This window comes from Oncorhynchus kisutch, linkage group LG19 (genome assembly GCF_002021735.2).
Source record: "Oncorhynchus kisutch isolate 150728-3 linkage group LG19, Okis_V2, whole genome shotgun sequence".
Lineage (NCBI taxonomy): Eukaryota > Metazoa > Chordata > Actinopteri > Salmoniformes > Salmonidae > Oncorhynchus > Oncorhynchus kisutch.
The window spans coordinates 2,987,180-3,000,668 of record NC_034192.2 but is presented as its reverse complement, the minus strand read 5'-3'; the positions used below and the strand labels follow the sequence as shown (position 1 = coordinate 3,000,668).

The 13,489-nt window shown below is 40.5% G+C and overlaps 1 protein-coding gene across 2 annotated transcripts in view; it reads right to left on the bottom strand.

Moving 5' to 3' along the window:
- Window positions 1–10,434, bottom strand: part of LOC109896269 (sodium-coupled neutral amino acid transporter 4-like) — a 32,040-nt gene extending 21,606 nt beyond the window's left edge. The window contains exon 1 of one of the 2 annotated variants that reach the window (XM_031797440.1): window positions 10,315–10,434. The gene's annotated coding sequence lies outside the window, so the exon portion shown is untranslated. Of the gene's footprint in view, window positions 1–458; window positions 581–10,314 lie in introns of those variants that run through there. The other variant, XM_020490537.2, reaches the window with a different exon arrangement.
- Between the last annotated feature and the right edge of the window lie 3,055 nt (window positions 10,435–13,489).

Here is a 13,489-nt window from a genome sequence, read left to right as displayed (position 1 = left end):
CACTCAACTCCAAGTTTAAGGACACAACAAAACTACAGTACCAGAGGATCCCATTCTTACTGGAGGTACACAACACATCATTAGCTCAAAGATTAGCTCTGTCTAACTCAAACTACCACTCAAGTTATGCAAGTCCCACTTCAGCAGTGGCTTGGTTATCTCAATAACGCAACAAAACATCTAATAAACCCACAAACAAATGCTCAAAGGAAACCAACGGATTACTTCAACCAATGAAATACCTCCCACAATCTCAAAAGCACAAAACAAACTAATTCGGCTAGGTGCATCTAGTTTCTCAAGAAAACTGGAAAATTCTCCACTTTTTTCTACAAGATTTTTTATTTTCTCAGCAGTTACAACTTAGTGCCTATTTGAATAAAAAACTTAGACCAAGGTAACTAAAGTTCCCCGACATGAGAAGCAGATAAATCATGTGGAAAAGGAGATATACTCACTCATTCAGAGATGACAGAGAGGGGGTCCGAAGGGTTATTTTTTGCTTGTTTGAGGGGAGAATGAGGACAGTGCTAGTGAGCAGCCAGGAGAGGCAATAGCTGCTGCTTTTTTGTAACCCAGGTGAGAGGAAGGCTTTTAAAGAGCAGGGGAAGGACCCACCCTGGCCAATCACGTCAGGAGCCTAAAGCCAAAGAATGCCCCGCCCCTCCCCCTTTCCCCTAGTGAATAAAAAAGAAGCAAGAGAGAGAAAGGCAGAGGAATTAATCAGTAGAAGAAGAGAGGGAGGGGTTAGAGAGAGAGAGGGACAGCACACAGACATCCTAAAAGCTCGGCCAAGATTGCACAGTGAGCGTTGTTGCATCAACTGCTGTTTGTTCTGTGATGGCCCGCCAAGCACACACCCCGGGTGGTCATCCCTGGGTGCAAATGGTACCGTCCTCATGCTGCGGTCACTGTCCTACCCTGTCCTGCCCTCAACCACACACCCCTCCCTTCCCACTAACCCTACCCCCTACTACCATGGGTTGACTCAGCGTACCGTTAAGCATTCAGAACCTGCCAGAGACAACTGGCATCCACTGGGGAGGTTGTGACACTGCCCGCCAATCAGGGGCCACAGCTGAGTGTGCCGCTAAGCGCAAGGTCACACTCCGCTGAAGGATGGGGTCTTAACAGTTCAATTTTGTAATCCCCCTCATACACACGTACACACACACACACATTATACACAGAGAAACTTCAAATCAGACACATGAAATGCTTCTTTTGAGTCACAACCCACCACATTTTCTGAAATAAAATAAATATTACTGAAAGTGTTGTCTAGTCCACAGCCATTACAGCAGAGAGTATTTGTCTGGTCCACACCTGTTACAGCAGAGAGTATTGTCTGGTCCACACCTGTTACAGCAGAGAGTATTGTCTTGTCCACACCTGTTACAGCAGAGAGTATTGTCTAGTCCACACCTGTTACAGCAGAGAGTATTGTCTAGTCCACACCTGTTACGGCAGAGAGTATTGTCTAGTCCACACCTGTTACAGCAGAGAGTATTGTCTGGTCCACACCTGTTACAGCAGAGAGTATTGTCTGGTCCACACCTGTTACAGCAGAGAGTATTGTCTGGTCTACACCTGTTACAGCAGAGAGTATTGTCTGGTCCACACCTGTTATAGCAGAGAGTATTGTCTGATCCACACAAGACATCTGCAGAAGCAGAGCAGTGCAGTCACATAACATCACTCACACATACAGATCTAAAATCTCCACAGAATAACCTAAATAGCATGTTGTATATTCACATGTACTATTTGTAACTAGTTACAAGTTAAGAGACAAAACAAACCAATTTTGCAAGTAAGTTATCTCAAACATTCAAAGACTGAGTCAGTCAGGACGATCCAAAGCTGGAAGATATGTCAACTCCATTTATACCTCAACCATCATTCACGGAAAATGATCTACTACTAAGCATCAAAAGCCTGAAAACACAAACAAAAATACTCTTCTATGCTACCATTGCAATGCATCACCACTGTGGCAAATTACATGGAAAATATCCAGCCTATTCAGAGGTGAGTGCAATTGATAAAAAGAAGCTCAGAAATTCAATCAGAGCTCAATCAGAGTGAAATTTTAACGAGAAGGTAAGAGAAATGAATACAGGGAGAATTAAATGAAAATGTTAATTTGTGTGACAGTCCTACTGACCATGCCTGATATCTTCACAGATCTTCACAGACTTCCTTCTGGCTATGGGAGCATTCCTTAAAAGGTGTCACACTTCTGGAGTGCAACGGTTTCACACCAAACGGTCTAAAATCTTTGAGCCAATCATTAGCGGTTCTAGACCAGCCCAGGTCACACAGGAGAAGCGACTGACTGGAACAAGCATGCTCCAGCCACTACTCAAACGCACAAGGTGTGCTTGGTCATTACAACACAAATTCTAAACTACAACACAAAAAGCCTTGACATCAACTTTATTAAGACAATAACTACTACATTGGCTGAAGCAAAGCTCAACATTATAGAAGCCAGTGAAACATTCTAACCAAACATTGTTTTATCATGGCATTTGTCATGTCATATTACATCTCTCACACACAAGATGCATATTTACTCGACCTCGCATGGATTGACCACGGAAATAACAACAGCTTAGCCCTCCGACCAGTTGCACTCCTTACCCCAGCTATGTCCCCATGTCAAAACATTCCCATCTTCAAACACTCCTTTTTCAAATGTGGATATAAATGAAACCTTCCTGTAATTATTGTTCCAGTAAACATTTCTTATTGACATTGAGGAACTTACGGAACACTTTGCATTGGGCTCATCTGTATATTAGAGGCCATCTTCAATCAAATCAATGTCCTATTCTGAAAATCTCAAGCATCTACCTGGAGGATTATACAGTACCAAGCATTGTGGATAACGGGCTATAAATAAGAGACAATGTTTTCCTGCTGTATATCAGAAGTTTCAGCTACATGGGCTGAACTTTTTATGGTATTTTTTACAGTAATTTGAACTCTCTCTCCCTCTGTGAAGACCAAGAGCCAGATCCCTGCATTAACTGCATTACTGGAAGTACTTCAACTGTGGTCTCCCAAAAACCCACTGGACTGGAGGCAAATACGCCCCCTCCAACTTATTCACTTTTTACGAGGGTCTCTGACGTCGGCAGAGTAGGATCTGGCCTGTAGATGCCCTATAGTTGGGTTATCTCTGCAGCAGGAGACCCACATGTTGGGTTAACAGCGGTTGTCAATTACAGGTCAAGGGGCCTCCTGACAGGTCAAGGGGCCTCTCTTATCTTCCAAAACAAAAACACCAAACCAGTCCACTGGCACCAGAAGGTAACTGGAACAGCTGAAACACCATGTCACCGCAATAATACAGGGTCTTGTCCCAAGAAAGACGCATGCACTCTCACAAACTGTACACAGCACTCCAGTCACCAGACTCTTGCCAGCGCAGTCGTTCAGCTAGCCTCATTCCAGCAGCCTCCACAGTTCTCTAACCAATTATAGAAAGCAGGAATTTTAAGGCAACCAAAATAAGTCGGTACTCCAGACGCCATGTGACGTGCTGCAAATAGCTCCGGTAGGTGGTGAATGAATGGCCAGATGACATATCACCAGGACGGTAATGGAAAGTGCCGCTTTTGTTACATCAAACAAACCAACATCTCTTTCCGTCCAACATCAACATTGCTGGAAGAATGTCTGGGCCCTTACATCATAACAGTTTAGAATGTGTTGAGAGACACATTTTGATCTTTGCTATGTAACTCTATGCTTACGTCTGGTGAACCATTAGAAGCCATTAGCCTGTGCACTAACACTGGCATTCAAAAGCAAAGAGGATATAACACAACGCTCCTTCTGGTAATCCCTCAAATGCTGAAAGGTCAATAAGGAATGAATACAGTGCAAGAGATACACCAGCCCTTCCACACACTTGTTACAAATACAACAAGTGTAGACCTTACCATGTAATGCTTACTTACAAGCCTACCCAACAATGTAGTTCTGAGAAAAACAGGGGTTAAGAATATATATTTTTTAAATAACAATAACGAGGTTACATACAGGGGGTACCGGTACCGAGTCAATGTGGGGGGGAACAGGTTAGTCAAGGTAATTGAGGTAACATACACATTTAGGTTGGGGTAAAGTGACTATGCATTGATAATAAACAGTGAGTAGCAGCAGCGTAAAAAAAAAGGGGGGTCAATACTAATAGTCCGGGTACAACATGATGTCAAAAAAGACTCAGGTTACAGTGATCAGCTGACACCTCAGGGAAGTTTAGGAGAAAGTCAAGTGTATCCTGCATGTGGGACTACTCCGAAACTCACAGAGTAGAGTTACATCCGTGAAGATTCTTCAATGGCATTGTCGAAGAGGTTTACAACCAGTCAAAGCACATATCAAGAAGCACCAAGCAGAGACACATCACATTCCCTTTTTTTCAGTATGACTCGGCCGGGGATTACATTAATATCTCCACAAGGTTGGTGGTATTAATGTGTTCTAACCACCCTGTCAGTCAAGCTGATACCCACAAATCAACTATTTAGATGTTGTCTGCACATGCAAGTTAATCATCAGTGGCATGTGCCTCTCTTTCTCTCTCACAGACGTGTCACATTCTACATGTCCACTCTCCGAGGCTCCCTGCCACAATTTCAGCTCCACCATAAATGCCTTGAGTGTTATGGGAGCCCAGTTTAAGATGGGGTTGACTCGTGTAGCCTACCTGGATGCATCTGATCCACTGCTTATCTACACTAGCTAGTTACTATTGTTGGCTGTGTGAGAATGGTTTCGGAATGTCGGAAACTCAAAATTGCAGATGCAGCATTTACGCAATTCAAAAAGAAAAGGTTGCTTCATAACACTGCTGCTATTCACCTGTCTGGTATCAGTAAATACCCAAAGGTATCCATCCAAAAACGTGCAAGGTGTTTGGTTAGGCCTTTGCCAATATCATCTAACAAGTAGGTGTGTTCGCTAGCATTCCCACAGGTCAGAGCATGTGAGCTGGCGTCGATGGAGATGAACATGTGGGTTGAGGGTAAAGCTCCAAAACATGCAAATATTTCCATGAGGATCTTCATACACATTGACTACAGCCAAATAGTGCATTTGTTAAGAACCAAGTTAGCATTGAGAGCACAAGCTATCTTAAAGAACCCATGTTAGCATTAAGCACAAGTTAGCCCAAAGAACACAAGTTAGCATTGAGAGAGCAAGATTGCCTCAAGAACACAGGTTAGCACTGAGAACACAGGTTAACAACGAGAAAACAATTTAGCACTGAGAACACAGGTTATCCTTGAGAACACAGGGTTGGATTCATCTATGGGGTTTGACTTAGAGCATAGCTGGGCTGGAGTGGGAGAAATTATCTGATAGAGGATGAGAGACTCCCATCAGGCCAAAGTCCACATAGCAACAGGACTAAATATAAGTCATTCCTCAGAACCTCACATCTCTACACTAGCTGTGACATGCCTGCCATGCTTTTACCACTTCATGCAACACTTACACCTGAATCTATCAAACCAATACAGTGCTGTAGAAGTGCACAAGGCAAACTGTTCAAGAGAACATCTGGTTTAGTCTAAAAGATCTTGGCAACCCATGTGAAAGTATCAATATTGTTCAAGTTCATTCTCTCAGTGAAATCTGCTAAACATGAAACACACGAGAATCTGACTGCCGATAGGTACTTATCAAAGTAGGAGGCCAATCCTTCTCTTGCTAGAACAAATGGCGTACCGTCGGTGTACTCGTAGAATCGCAATGGTCGGCAGTGGCCAACAACTTGACTTTGAGCCAATCAGAGAGCACAAACCTACACATGGTGAAGCCGAAAGGAGTGACAATAAAAAGGGAAAAAGGAGAGCTAATCCACCCTTTATAATCAGAATTGTTCTACCTAAAACAATAAAGCTGCATAAAACATAGAAAATCTATAGCAAGTGTTTACATCTTTTACGTCTAGGTAAGGAGTTTTGTGCTTTTTCTGGTAGGTTTGATAATGTGTACTAGCATATTAGTTAGCTAGCTGGCTAACGTCAGCTTGCTTAGTGAGCAATGCCGTCACACACACTTCATAGAAACAAATGGGGTGGTAAGTGCAGCACAATACACACAACACTAACCAAGCATGCTACCTAGCCACAGTAGCTAGTAAAATTATAATTAAATCACAAGGTATTTGTTTCCATGAAGCAGCAGCTGCCTGTAGCTGTTGAGAGTCAATGCAGTATCTTTACTTTACCTAGCTAGCACATCATGCTAACCATTTAGCTAACGTTAGCCAGCTAGCTAAAACTGTATATATGGGCTGTATGCGATTATGGAGAGTACATAAAAAAATAAAAAAAGTTGTCTTGCTAGCTAGCTGTGGCCATCTAGCTAGTGTCAACAAGGACTTTTTTACAACCATAGCAACATTAGCGCATCTAGCTCGCTAACATTGACTAGACAAAGCAACACACACAGACATGCATTGCCAAACAACTCTACTGCCACCTTCTGGTATGGTGTATTTTAATAAGGCTGAGTGGCTGACGACTTCAAGGTCTTTGCTGTCTGAACATAGAAGAGATTGGCTGCCAACACTGTTGAGAGGTGCTAAGTACTGTCGGCAGGCAAACGTTTGACAATCCTACTAGTGTGTCTGAGCCATTGTACTTCAGAATTGGAGTTGGGCTTGGTCAAAGAAAATAGAGGCCATCAATGTACAAAGGTACAGTATGAGTTACAGTCGCAAGCATGTACTGTACTAATCATAGGAGGTAGGTTGCACCTTAATTGGGGAGGACGGGCTCATAATAATGGCTGGAGCAGAATAAGTGGAATGGTATCAAATACATATGGTCTCCATGCGACTATGTACATACGTATGACTCAGCGACCTTGTTGTACATACTTCTTTGCTCATGCCTTAGCATCAATACAGGCATTTCTCATGCTGTACATAATTTTGTAAAAATAATAATGAATGTACATACTCATGACGATCTTGTCAAGAGTGCGGTGATATGTATTGGTCTTGTCAGCACAAGAGCCTGATGTATGAGGCCCTGCTATTACTACGGTATAATCAAATACAACAATGTGTGACCAGGTTTGTGGTGAAGAGGATCACCCAAAGCATGGTCCCTGCATGTTTGAGCTGGACCTCTGCAGTAAGATCTATTTTGTTGGCCTGCTGGGATTCAGGCTGTAGTCGTTGTTGCTTCCTGGTACTGTACATGGTCCGTCCTAACTTTGTTTGTGAACACTTTCCCCAGGTCCCCCATGTTCTGATGGTCTTATCAGTCCCTATTGATCTGTCCATGGCTTTTGTTGGCTGATGACGAAGTTGCACTGCTTGACGTAGGCCCACATCTGAGTGGCCTTGAATTTGCTAGGGGAGGAGGGTGCTCCCGGGGACAGGTAAGGCCCTGCATGTCATTAGCCGCTTGCTCATAATTGCGCAATATCCGAGCCAGTACGTGCTGGCACCTGAGACATTTGAAACCGAGACTCATTTTTAAAAATAATTTATTTCACCTTTATTTAATTTCTTAGGGATAGCCCCCCCCCCTTTTTTTGTTGCCTAAATGACATACCCAAATCTAACTGCCTGTAGCTCAGACGCTGAAGCAAGGATATTCATATTCTTGGTACCATTTGAAAGGAAACACTTTGAAGTTTGTGAAACTGTGAACTGAATGTAGGAGAATACAACACAATAGATCTGGTAGAAGAAAATACAAAGAAAAAAACAACCAGTCTTTTTCTACCACCATCTTTGAAATGCAAGAGAAAGATCATAGTTAGAGCCATCACTCTGGTTGTAAATATGCAGTAGGATGTGGTATTACATTAATCAATGCAGGTTAGTCTCATAGAGATAAGATCAATTATTAAGAGACCTGGTTCAAAGCCATTTCACAAAAATGAAAGCTAGTCTAAGAAATATTTCTTACCATCACTAGTGCAGGGCGTATTTAAGTTCCATATTCTTATTGTTCAAACTATTTAGTCATTGCATTATGCAATAGTAGTGGTAAGAATAGCCAGCCCTCACATTGTATGCCCTTCTCAGATTTCAAAAGGACATAGTGACAGTGTTTTGGAAAATCACCCCGAAATCCTTTGATTCCTTGGTGGAATAATAGTGGATTAGTGTTAATAGTAGCTGCCATGCACCACGCACCTCAAACACGACTTTGCGACCGGCTTAAGGGTAAGTTTGCTCTGTTCCACACAGTCTCAATTGCATCAGCCGTCATTGCTCGAACATGAACAGCTCTGGGCTTTTTGACCTACATCTGTTCGGTCATTCAAGACCCTACATCACACACCTCATACTGACCAATCAAAAGAGCATGCCCATTTCTCTACCCCCACTGACATGTGTGTGCAGAGAAAAAGTGGCAGGGCCTGCCCCTGCATTTGAACACACCTGCACACTGCTGACATGAAAGTCTTTGACATAGAATGAACCCATTTTCTATTAGACCGTAAACAATCAAAGGTGTACAGTGTTCTCTGTAATAGCCTAGGCTTCTGTCTGTCACCGCATGGTTACATCAGTAGATTAGCTGTGAAATCAAGATATCAAATGTGAAAAGTATTTCTCACATTTGTAAGTAATTTCCCATCTTTGTCTCTATAATTTGTGTTACCATTTGTGAGAATAAATAAAAAACACCACATCTTTACACTTTATTAATAATAGTCCCTTTGACAGGTGTCAAAAGAGGCTCCACAGAGATAGAGATAGTTTACCCATATTACAAATTGACCTTATTTTATGGATACCTAGAAAATAGTCTGTGGACACAGTCAGCAACCCAAGATGTGGGTTGGATTTTACCAAGCAACAATTTAGTAATTGCATTGTAAAGTACAAAATAATGGGAACTGTATGACCCCTTTTTGTATGCTCTATATAACAGACCTGTACTTTCACCATGATACATTCGGAAGTTAGACATTTTGTTAAAGCTTCATGTCTAACTTCCTGAACCTTCATGCCATAAAAACATTTCACTAAACTGAAATTTTGCTCAAATACTAACCTATACGTGTGCTGCACTTTTAAACATCAGCACTTGTCTTCATATGTGCGAAACATTACCATTTAGGGACACACTTGAGGTCAGGTCATCTGAATTTGGTTGCCCAACTCAAACAATACATATAAGTCTTTCCCTGAATCACTTACTTTATTAGTATTTATGATATATGTCTGAACCTCTGTTATGGTAGGCTCACTGGGTTAATAATGTATGCTACAACCTTAACTCCATGCTGGTACAGAGAGGAGTGTTTTTAAACCACATGGATTTGAGAACCCTGCACTTTTACAATATATCTAGGTTTACATCTTCAAATAAAAAAGTAGCAAATAGAGAAGTGAAATTCAATCTGAATATTATCTGAGCCTATCCCTATCAACGACATAAAGAAAAAGTCTAAGGGTTAAAATGACTTAACCCTTTAGGAATCTTCCAGATATACGCTCCTCCCCAATCAACGAAAGAAGGTAGAATCTGTCTGTAGGCTAAACCATACACTCCAAAATACCTTTCTCGTTTATTTCACATGTCCAGATATTTCTACTATATTTATAATTGTAAAACTATTAAAAACACACATATACAGAAATTATATTCAAAAATAACTATTAAACCTATGTAAACTTTATAACTCCGACAGTGTCGTTGTGAAGGTTATTGAATGGTAAAAATAATAATTTCCACGTTCCTTTGTAGTATGCGAAATGCACACGCAGGGCAGTTGCAAACATTGGAAGAAACTGCATTGTGTTTCTTATCCAAAACACATCAAAATATTTCATGCATTTGGCTAGTAAGTGAATTACACATGTAATATCACTTACTGGCGTTATAATAATAATTAACGGTCTACAATAGAATATTGGCCATTCATGTAAACTACACGACACATTCGACACGTGTTATTTTCGCGAAAAAAAAATATTATTTAACATTCAGGCTACACCAAACACAGAAAATATACTCCAGGGCTAATACCTAAGAACGTGTTTTAAATATCCCATAGTTCCTTTAAACGACACATTTATTGGCTAAACAAATTACCTGAGAGATTAAACGGCAATTTTCAGCCTTGGATAATTACTCTTGTGGATGTTTTGTCAATAATGTCAACATTAACCATTAGCTTTCCAGTGCGAATTGAAATGGGATACAGTGTTTCAAAATTCCGACGTTGACAAACAAGTATGCAATACCTACACAACTATTGGAGAACATATACAGGCTAAACATAGGAAAAAAGCTTAAATGGGGACCTACCTACCTAAATTTTAATTGTTCGGGGCTTCAGAGGTGGAGGACAAGTAAGCGTAGTGAACACCAGTAAGGGAGACCCTTCCCATTTAACAACCGAGGGACACAGTGGAAATTTCCACCATGTGATGGCAACTCTTCAAGCATCATGTTTCACTACCAAGACACCCTCCGACTGAACGCAACCAATTGACTGTTGTATCTCACAGTCCTCGATAGGCAATGGCAGAACATAAAAGTTGTATGTTGTATGATGGACAGTGACTGGGGTCGACTAAAATATGTCAAACGTAGGCAATATGAAGAGCACAATTGATTTTGGAGCGCCTTCACGTTGGTGTAATTCATTTGTTGACACTACACATTCTGTTTGTAGAGTAGACGTACTCAAGGAGTGGGCACGGTTACCATTGTTTGCGCGCGCTGCATAAAATTGTGGATGCATTTTCATTCAACACGTTCACTTTCAAATAAATTTCAGTTAGATAACTGATTTTAAGAAAGTAATTACTTATATGAAATAATTGAACATTGCAACAACCAACAGTGTTTTTCTAAAGATGTCTTGTCTTCGTAATCCTAGAGCATTAGGGAAAGTGTTTTGCAGTTTATCACTGTAGGGCAAGCTATGTTAAAAATGAAGACAATGAGTTTATCATAGATTACATTTTCATAACCCAGGTATCATAATAATGCATTAAAAACAATTGCCACCTAGTCAGTCACCATCATTTCAGGTAAAATATTGATATAGGACAAGTAGCTTAATTATGTTGGCCTTTTGCATTTTGGTAGGCCGTAATTGTAAATAAGAATTTGTTGTTAATAACTGACTTGCCGAGTTAAAATAAAGGTTATATAAAAAAAATATTAAATAAATATGCTCACTCCACTTAACAACAATTTATGAATGGTTTAATATATGTGTAATATATACAGCCACAGAGATCTCATAAAGACATGGTGCTAACTTTTGTATTTATTTTTTAGCTACATAAATTGCCTAACAACCTACTACAGATGTAGGATCATCAACTCTTCTTCTAGTGTATTTGAGGTTTAAAAACGCTTCTGAAGTTTGCAATTTCCACTTTGAAATTTCAGATTTGATTTTCCCTTACAAATTTTTTTATCAACCTCTACAAAGAGTTATATGAATTATAATCCACATATTTCTAATTTCCTGTTGCTGCAGGATTATGTTCCTGCTGTAGCAAACTGGCTAAAATTAAGATCCTACAACTGTATGCAATTGTCTGTTTAAAAAAAAAATATTGTTACAAGGTAATAACACCCCATATAGTGTCCTCATAGTTGGTGAGCTGAATAGAAAATGTTCTATACAGTAGCAAGTCAGATGCGAGGACGTCAATGGAGCCAATGTAATCAAAGAACTGAGTGAGCTGTATAAATTGGATACATAAAATAACCAGCTCAACTGGCTATACTTTGCTTGTCTCAGCAGCTCATAAAATCAGCTTTAACATTCTCAAAGCTGTGAGTCAGCAACGAACCGATAGAGCAAGCCTGCTAAGCAAACTAAAAACTATATAATACATTACCAAAAAATGAGAAAATCGCCATTCATGCACTGAAGATGATATTGACACAAATTATTTTCCTGCAATTAACAACAGATTTAAAACTTTGGCATGACAAGGTTTCATCAATAACTCCACAAACCAATCAAAAGGGACATATTCAACCCCACTTGGTTTCCTGATAAGTTAAAAACAACTTCCTGTTCAGCGAGAAAGCAGTCATACTAATAACAAATGAGTATGTAGAATTATTTTCGTTTTGCACTATATATATTTTTTTCAAGTGCAAAATAGTCATATTCTGGACTTTCAAAATAGTCATATTCTGGACTTTCAAAATAGTCATCTTCTGGACTTTCCCTGAATAATGGCTGATTAAACAAGACCTGGCTAATGAAATAGTCAATATGACATTTATTTTTTTATTTCACCTTTATTTAACCAGGTAGGCTATTTGCAACTGCGACCTGGCCAAGATAAAGCAAAAGCAGTTCGTCACATACAACAACACAGAGTTACACATGGAATAAACAAACATACAGTCAATAATACAGTAGAAAAAGTCTATATACAGTATGTGCAAATGAGGTAGGATAAGGGAGGTAAGGCAATAAATAGGCCATGGTGGCGAAGTAATTACAATATAGCAATTAAACACTGGAATGGTAGATGTGCAGAATATATATATATATATATATGCATATATGAATATATATATATATATATGAATGTGCAAGTAGAGATACTGGGGTGCAAAGGAGCAAGATAAATACCAAAATACAGTATGGGGATGAGGTAGTTGGATGGGCTATTTACAGATGGGCTATGTACAGGTGCAGTGATTTGTGAGCTGCTCTGACAACTGGTGCTAAAACCTACGTAGTGAGGGAGATATGTGACTCCAGCTTCAGTGATTTATGCAGTTTGTTCCAGTCATTGGCAGCAGAGAACTGGAAGGAAAGGCAGCCAAAGGACGAATTGGCTTTGGGGGTGACCAGTGAGATATACCTGCTGGAGTGCCTGCTACGGGTGGGTGCTGCTATGGTGACCAGTGAGCTGAGATAAGGCGGGGCTTTACCTAGCAGAGACTTGTAGATGACCTGGAGCCAGTGGGTTTGGCGACGAGTATGAAGCGAGGGCCAGCCAATGAGCGAGTACAGGTCGCAGTGCTGGGTAGTATATGGGGCTTTGGTGACAAAATGGATGGCACTGTGATAGACTGCATCCAATTTGTTGAGTAGATTGTTGGAGGCTATTTTGTAAATGACATCGCCGAAGTCGAGGATCGGTAGGATGGTCAGTTTTACGAGGGTATGTTTGGTAGCATGAGTGAAGGACGCTTTGTTTGCGAAATAGGAAGCCGATTCTAGATTTAATTTTGGATTGGAGATGTTTAATGTGAGTCTGGTAGGAGAGTTTACATTCTAACCAGACACTTAGAATATGTGGACAACTACAAATACCTAAGTCAGAACCGTCCAGAGTAGTGATGCTGAACGGGCGGGCAGGTGCGGAGAGCATGCATTTAATTTTACTTGCATTTAAGAGCAGTTGAAGGAGAGTTGTATGGCATTGAAGCTCGTCTGGAGGTTAGTTAACACAGTGTCCAAAGAAGGGCCAGAGGTATACAGAATGGGGTTGTCT